Source organism: Mus musculus, chromosome 7 (assembly GCF_000001635.26).
Source record: "Mus musculus strain C57BL/6J chromosome 7, GRCm38.p6 C57BL/6J".
Lineage (NCBI taxonomy): Eukaryota > Metazoa > Chordata > Mammalia > Rodentia > Muridae > Mus > Mus musculus.
In genome coordinates, this window is record NC_000073.6 from 36,232,098 (window position 1) to 36,241,111 (window position 9,014).

The following is a 9,014-nucleotide window of genomic DNA, read 5'->3' on the forward strand; positions in this document are numbered from 1 at the left end:
CTCTCGTCTCTGTCTCCCCCTTCTCTCCTTTTTAATGAGGATGTATGTTAAGAAAAATCATGGACCACTTACCTATTAAATTGTTCCAGGATCATCTACATTCAAAGTTCCCTGAATAGTCTTTTCCCCCTCTCTTCCCTTTGGAGAACAGAATTCGGAGCTTCACTTAACTTTCTGTATCCTTTGTTTTCAATTTAGTGTTTCAAAAGAAAAAAAATAACGGGGAGGTAGTTATTTTTTTCTCTATAGTTTAGACATAGTGTGTGTGGATGCACACAGGGCTTCCCTTTCTGTGCATAAAACATCCTCATTTCTGCCTCATGTTCAAATACTCCCGCCTGCTGGGAAATAATTGTTACCTATCCCAATTAGAGAGAAAATATTCCGGGTGTTGAAGCCATGCTTCATGTGGGCACTGCAGAGAGCTGTTCACAATGAGGGCAAGCAGCGTTGGGGATACCAGAGCCCTGGGTTCTAGTCCCTGCTCCACTTAGCCTGGGTGTGATTGCCGAGATCACAGAAGCACCCCTGCTTCTCCCTCCTAGTTGAGGGGGTAGCGCCTTCTTGATTCTGGTCTGGGGAAAGCACGCAGGGGGGTGTCTGTGACACTTGTCAGAGTTATCTTTTTATTGGCATGTGTGACTTTTACAAATAATGGGTTTCATCATGACATTTCCCTTCTGCACACAATGTTCTCTGCTCATGGCCAACCCCCTGCACCAACACTGGCCTCTCTCCTCTCTCCTCTCTCCTCTCACTGGTCCTCTTCCTCTTCCCAAACTGTGTGATTTGTTCTTTCTTGTATGGAGATGCAAAATACAAGGGAGATGTCAAAGGAGTTGTGGTGTAATGATGGCTATACCTGCTCAGCACAGCACCACGTAACCCGCAGATATAACTGTTCAACCCTATACAGCACATTCTACTTATTTTTCTGTCGCTCTGATAAACATCATGACCAGACCCAGCTTATGGAAGAGAAGGTTTATTTCAGCTTACACTTTCCAGGTCTCAGTTGATCACTGAGGGAAGTCAGGGTAGGGACTCAACAGGAAGTTGGACCAAGAACACTGATCCCTGCGTGCTCAGCCTGCCTTCTTATAGAGCCCAGGCACACTTATCTAGGGATGCTTCCTATGATCATAGACTAGGCTCTCCCATATCAATCACCTATCCAGACAACCTCTCACAAACATATCTCCCAGGAGAATCTGATCTGGGCAATTCCTCAATTGAGGTTTCTTCTTCCAAGGTCACTGCAAACTCTTCCAAGTGGACAATAAAAGTCTAACTGTGTTTGCCACCCATAGTGATTCCCCCAGAGCACATGTCCAAATTTCTTTGCACCTCTCTGAGGTTTGAGTATGAAGCATCCCTCATAGATTCATGAACCTGGGTACTTGGTTCCCAAGCTGGCACTGCTTTAGAAGGCCATGGATCACTGGAGGTGGGCCTTGAGGTTTCATAGCCTGCCCTCACTTGCTGCTTACTGTCTGCTTGCTGACTGCAGTCACAGGGCTGTGGGCCACCTTCCACCCCTGCTGTCGTGCCATCCCAGCATGATGAATTTCAGTCCCCTGTTCTTCTTAAGTTGCTTGTCATATATTTGGTCCAAGCAGCAATGAAGGTGACTAATGCACACACACCGCATGCCATCACAACACCTCCCCAGGCAGGTTCAATTGCTTGGTAACTTACTCAATTAAGTGCCACAAAGTGTGCCAATTCAACCCACTTGGTGCCGAGTATGGTGGTACACTAGAGAGATGGAGGCAGAGAGATGGCAAGTTCGAAGCCAGGCCAAGCACCATTGAAGTGGAAATTTAAGGGTTCTTTGGAAAGTCGCTTGGATGCTGTTTTGCTGGGCCAAACACGTGAAGGAACAGAGGCCAGAGCCATTGCTACTGTGTATGAGAGGCCTGCTGCTTTAGTTACTGTTCTATTGCTGTGTAGGGACACCAAGACCAAGACAACTTATAATAGAAAGTGTTGAATCTTGGGGCTCATGATTCCAGAGGGTCTTGATGGTCTGTGACCATCAAGGTAGGAAAAAGAGCAGCAGGCAAGCGGGCATAGTGTTGAAGCTGTAGCTGAGAGCTTATGCATTAAGACAATAACCAGGGCTCTCTGCTCCTCCCTGTTCCAAAGGCAGCCGCATCTTCTTGTGCAGTGCCAGCCTCAGCCCGTGAACAAAATGGTGAAGGTTGGTGTGAACGGATTTGGCCATATTGGGCACCTGGTTACCAGGGCTGCTGTCTGCTCTCCACATGGCAAAGTGAAGATTGTTGCCATCAACGACCCCTTCATTGACCTCAACTACATGGTCTACATGTTCCAGTATGACTCCACCCATGGCAAGTTCAATGGCACAGTTAAGTCAGAGAATGAGAAGCTTGTCATCAACGGGAAGTCCATCACCATCTTCCAGGAGCGAGATCCCGCTAACATCAAATGGGGTGAGGCCGGTGCTGAGTATGTCGTGGAGTCTATTGGCATCTTCACCACTATGGAGAAGTCGAGGGCCCACTTGAAGGGTGGAGCCAAAAGGGTCATCATCTCTGCCCTTTCTGCCTATGCCCCCATGTTTGTGATGGGAGTGAACCATGAGAAACATGACAACTCACTCAAGATTGTCAGCAATGCATCCTGCACCACCAACTGCTTAGCCTCCCTGGTCAAGGTCATCCATGACAACGTTGGCATCATGGAAGGGCTCATGACCATGGTTCCTGCCATCACTGCCACTCAGAAAACTGTAGATGGCCCCTCTGGAAAGCTGTGGCGTGATGGCTGTGGGGCTGCCCAGAACATCCAAGGCTGTGGGCAAGGTCATCTCAGAGCGGAATGGGAAGCTCACTGGCATGGCCTTCTGTGTTATTACCCCCCAAAGTGTCTGTTGTGGATCTGACATGCCACCTGGAGAAACCTGCCAAGTATGATGACATCAAGAAGTTGGTGTAACAGGCATCTGAAGGGCATCATGGGCTACATTGAGGACCAGGCTGTCTCCTGAGACTTCAACAACAACTCCCACTCTTCCACCTTTGATGCTGGGACTGGCATTGCTCTCAATAACCACTTTGTGAAGCTCGTTTCCTGGTATGACAATAAATACGGCTACAGCAACAGGGTGGTGGACCTCATGGCCTACATGGTCTCCAAAGAGTATGAAGTCCTGGATTACCCACCCTAGCCAGGACACTGAGAGCAAGAGAGAGGTCCTCGGTTGCTGAGGAGTCCCTATCCCAACTCTGCCCCCAACATTGAGCATCTCCCTCACAATTTCCATCCCAGACCCCCATGATAACAGGAGGGGCCTGGGGAGCCCTCCCTACTCTCTTGCATACCATCAATAAAGTTCGATGCACCCCCAAAAAGACAATAGAAACCAGAAAGGGGAGAGGAGAAAGAGAGAGAGAGACAGAGAGAGAGAGACAGAGAGACAGAGAGAGACACACGCAGAGAGAGAGACTAACTAACTGGGTCTAGAATGGGTTTTTGAAACCTCAAAACCCACTCCTAGTGACACACCTCCAACAAGGATACACATGTAATGAGTCTCAAACAGTTCTATCAACTGAGGACCAAGCCTTCAGACATATGAGCCTATGAGTCTCATGCAAACCACCATATCTGCCACTTGCTCCTTATGTTAAGAAAAAAACACTATACAGTATGCAAAGCTTATACTAGGCTGTGGATTCAAGTTCTTGTTCAGTTGAGCAAGAGTCACCTCCATACCACTCGAACTAGCCCCCTGTGTATTTTCTCTAGCACCCCCCCAGCTTGAACACATTCATTTTCTCTTACTCTCCAAATTGATTTGAGTCATTACCAAGTATTGATATTTGAAAGGTTATTATCTAGTAGACGATGAAGGCATGGTGGGTGTATGTAGATGGGCGTGGGGGTGCCAGAGAGTACCTCCTGAGCACAAGTTCTCAGTGCAAAAGCTGAGAGGCCCTGAGGGACATGAAACTTTGTCATCGCTGCATTAGTGGGAGGAACCCCTTCTGCTTGGACTGTCTGGGCCCTGGGTGACAATTTGAATGCTCCATACCAGGAATCCATATGTTGGAAACTCATTCCCAAAGTTAATGTGTTGGTAGTATTAGGGTTGGGCTTTGGGGAGGTAATTAGGGTCAAGTGGAGTAAAAATTACTGAGTTCCCGGAATGGCTTCAGTGGTCTGAGAGGAAGAGAGAATTGAGGTGGCCAACTGCTCTGACTCTCACTTGATGCTGTCTGTTGCATTTGTATATAGCAAACATACTCTCCAGCTCATGCAAGGCACACTGCTCTAGGGTTTGATTTCTCAGCCTCCAGACTATGCATCAAAAAGACCGTTATCCTTATTATTTTGTTTGTTTGTTTGTTTTGTAAATGGAGTCTTGTGTGTGTGTGTGTTTTATTGTAGTAGCAAAAGGCAAACCAGGCCACAGGACTCCCATTGGAGAGTAGTTGAGGTACCTCTTCTATACCCCTGGAGGTAGCTCATTCCTAAAGTCCTAGAAAACAGGCTTTCTGGGAAATTAAAATCTCTCGTCATTGAAGGCTAACTCCCCCAATCTTTGTAGCCCTGACTTTAAAGCGTAAAGAGATCTGAAAGGATTCATCCATTGATCTTTATATGTGATGCAGGAATAGGAGGTGGCATTGTGGACCAGCTCTCTGTATCCACTTTTATCTATGTATCTATTTTTAAAAGATTTATTTATTTTATATGTATGAGTGCCCGGCATGTGTGCAGTACCTACACCATCCAGAAGAGGGAGACAGAGTCCCCTGGAACTGGAGTTACAGACAACTGTAAGCTACTGTGTGTGTGCTGGGAACTGAGCCCCAGGCCTCTGGAAGAGCAGCCAGTGCTCTTTGTGGCTGAGCTATCTCTCCAGCCTGATTATTGATGAATGTTAACACAGAAAGTATAGCCATCTTTTCTTGAGTGTTGGGGAAGTGCAGTTACAGAGTTCCTTACTGAGGCATCTGACTCAGGAAGTCTTCCAAAGACATACATTCAATTTTGTGACAGCTACACTAATTTTTTTTTGGTTTGTTTTAAAGTCTAGACTGTACTATTTATTTTTTCTGATTCACATTATTTTTAAATGTTTTTCTAACAGAAAACCTATTTCCTTCCTAAGCATAGAATTTTTTAAATCAATGTTTTGTTTAATATTTTCTGAATTTGACATAAAATTATTTTCTTCTTTATATATTTTACTTATATTTGGGAATTTAATGTATGAGTTCTATGTTTATATCATTTCTCTCCCTTCTGTTTCCTCCAGCTCCTTCTGAGTTACAGCCTCACTCCTTTTCAACGTCATGATTTCGTATTCTTTATTTTATTATTGTCAACTCATACATTTATGTTTATAGATACAACCCGCTGAATTCATCTAGTGTTCGTTACATGTATATATGTGCTTGGAGCTGACCTTTGAGGACTGGATAACCTATCAGAGGCATCATCCCCAGGAAAGATCAATTTCTCTCTCTCAGTAGCCATTAACTGTTTGTACCTCTTTATCTGCTGTGGCTCTTCATGAGATGTCCCCCATCTATGTTGGGATGTCGATGGATGTCTTGGGTGTAGTTTCTCTGTTGTATCTATAAGATACACTCTCACCACAGACTCCCTGAGCCTCTGTTTCTTATGTCCTTTCTTCTCCCTCCTCCATGGTATTCTGGGAGCCTGGGGTGTAGGGGTCGTGCTGTAGATGTGTTAGCTGGGGCCGGGCACATGGCAGACAGTTATTCTCTGTGCTTTGACAAGTTGTGGACTTCTGCAGTGGTCTCAGTCTGCTGCAAAAGGAAGCATCTTTGGTAGAGGGTGAGTTGTGCTTACCTGTGTGTCTATGGATGAGCTTTTAGAACACAGAGGGTGCACTGGATTGGGGAAGCGGCAGAAGTAGTAGATTCTGCTCCAACGTGCTTGGCCTCACAAGCCACAGCTAGTCAGCTAGGCCTGCGAGATGAAGGCCTGGACCTGTGAATTAAAGGGTTTATGTTAGCAGGTCATGGTTCTTGTGTATAATGGGCAAGAGTGGTGGACAACAAGAATTTCATAAACAAACTGTGGTCCTTTCAGGGCAAGTGACAGTTGTAGGGGATGCTTCTATAGGGTACATTTCTTCCCTGTTACCCAAGACACAAAGCCTTAGTCTTTGAACTCCTGTGCCATCTTGAAATGATGACCCTCACATTCTTTTCTCTAATTCTGTTCAGAGTAATCTGTCCCGGCCAATAGGGCTGTCTAGTTCAAGCAGTGAAGGGATGCTGGGTAAAAGTATAACACATAAAAATGGATGCCAGTGAAAGACCAAGAGGAAAGATGTCTTGAACACATAAGCTGAGGAGGTCGCAAAAAAGAACAAGCATCAAAATGAAGAAGGATCCTCCATGCAAGACACCGTCTACCTGGACATGAAGGAAATCTGGCTGACTCAGCAGACCTTGGCTAAATTGTGCCTCAGTTTACCTCTGATGTGCATGTAAGATATAACAACTTCCCAAATGATCTTGTACCTGTGAGAATTACACTGTCTTAATACAGAGCTTTTTCTTTTTCTTTTTTTCTTATAAGGAGGCAATGAGTCTTGTGGACATGACCTCTGGTTCCTAGGAAATTCTGTTCTGTACATATCAGGATAGAATCTGTCTCTGAGATCATGAGTTAGAGATGCATAGGGGTAAAGATGAGACATGCTGTCAGTCACCCTAAGTTCTGCCTCCCCCCGGCCTTTTTGACCAGCATTATGTTTTTCAAGTAAAAATATCCAATTGCCTAGGAAGCATGGGTCCTCCTTACGAATATGAAGTGGATACTCAGCACACTTACACACCTGTCCCCTCCACCACAATTAGTGGCTTCAGCTTGGCCCAGTCGGGACAATGCCATCACACCACTCCTTGTCCCCAAACAGACACTCAGGGCCAAGCCTGCCCATCAGCCCCCGGGAGCAGCAATTACACAGTCTATGGGTATGAGGAGCTGCAAACTAAACATTTGTTAAAAGGCGGTAATTAATGCAATTAGCTATTTACACGATAGCCCATAATGAATCCAAAGGCATCGTTATTGACTATCGAGTAAATAATCTGACATTAAAAAGTCAATGATCTGCAAATGAAAAATCCCCTTCTCTTCTTCTTAAAGGAGGAAAGAAGAAAGAGAGAAAATGAAGGAAAGAGGAAAACAAGTTTTTTTTTTTTTTTAAAAAGAACTCAGCTAAGATGTCATTGCATAATAGTCCATTATGCCTCCAATTGAGCCGTCATGAACTATCAAAGAAATAATTGCACAATAGACCGCGATGGCTTCATTGTGTCAACATCTCTGCATTTACATTTTTTTTAATCAATGGAAATTAAGCACGAAAATAGTCCCTTTGGTTTCTATACACCTTAGTGATTGGAGGCATGGCCAGCATTGGGTCCTCTCTGTCACCTTCAAGGGATGCTGAACTTGGTGGCAGTTTCTCAGAAACATGTGATGATGGCTTATTTGTGGATGCTGAAAAAGAGCTGGAGTGACCCATAGCGCCACAGTGCCCTTTCTACTGGCCACGGCAGCAGAGAGCAGCCACGGCGAGCTGTGAGCATTGGTGCTGCCCCTTGACCTCTGACCTTTGGCGGGTACAGGGACTCACTTTCCTCTGGGCATACATTTATGGTCTCAGATGTTCATCGTGCCTCAGGGAAGGTGTATAATGGGGCCTCGTTTCTTCAAAGAGTATTGCACTTGTAAGTAGCTGACCCCTGAGCTTTAAACTGTGAACCCCAACTTTGCCAGTGCTGGTTTTGCCCAGAGCTGGATTGTGTAGCATGATGGCCTGAGAGGGTCAAAACAGCAACTTCTCTTTCTGTCCTACATCCTCATTTAGGGGAACAGGGATGGGTGACTTCAGATATCTGACACCTGAGGACTTCCTTACAATGTATTTTAAATAGGTCCTGGACTTAATTACATCTGCCTATCTGTTTACCATCTACCTACCTACATATCTATCACTTATCAATCAATTACTCAACTACCCATACAGCAATTGTCTACCTATAGATCATCCATCTCTCTCTGTCTGTCCATCCATGGACATATACTTGGCTCTCTCTGCTTTTACTCTAAAAAAGTTTATTGTACTCTGATCAACTAACTCAATCAAAATTTATTAAAAACAAGTTTAGCTGACATGATGGTACACACCTGTAATCCCAGTGCTCAAGATGCTGAGGCAGGAGGATTAAAGTGTAAGGCCAGCCTACACTACATACGGAAACTCTTTCTCAAAACAAAGACAGAAACAGAAACAAAAACAAAAAAACAAAACAAAACAAAATAAAATAAAATAGCAACAAAAATAGACAAGAGGGCTGAGTAAAACAGTAATATTGACCAGTGATTTGGGCATGACATTTTCTTATTTTTTAAGTAAAGTTTAAGCATATATCTATTTAATCACTAGCAAGTCCAACATAGGCAAACGAAGTGGTATCTATACTGAAGATATTTAGACTTTCAAATTGTTTTGTTTGAAACAAATAAATAGGAAATATTGAAAAGCAGCCATTTCTGTCACTGTGCTGGTTAGTTCAAAGTCAACTCCACACAAGCTGGAATCATTTTGAAAGAGGAAGAATCAGTTGAGAAAATGCGACTGGCCAGTGAGCAAGCCTGTGGTGTAGTTTCTTGGTATGTGATTGATGTGGGAGGGCCCAGTTCATAGTGGGTGGTACCCCCCCATACCTGCTGGTGGTCCTGGGCATTATATGGAAGCAAGCTGAGCAAGCCATTGGGAGCAAGTCAGTAAGCAGCGCCCCTCCATGGTCTCTGCTTCAGTTTTGCCTCCAGGCTCCTGTCTTGGGCTCTTTTCTAATCTCCCTCACTGATGGACTGTGACCTGTGAGTGTAAATGAACAAAACTCTTTTTGTTTTTTGCCACACAACAATAGAAAGCCCAACTAAGAAAACTACATTTGCATTACTTTAAGTATTATAAGTAATCTAGAGAT

The 9,014-nt window shown here is 44.5% G+C and overlaps 1 pseudogene; it reads left to right on the forward strand.

Moving 5' to 3' along the window:
- Positions 2,177-3,370, forward strand: Gm9211 (predicted gene 9211; annotated as a pseudogene).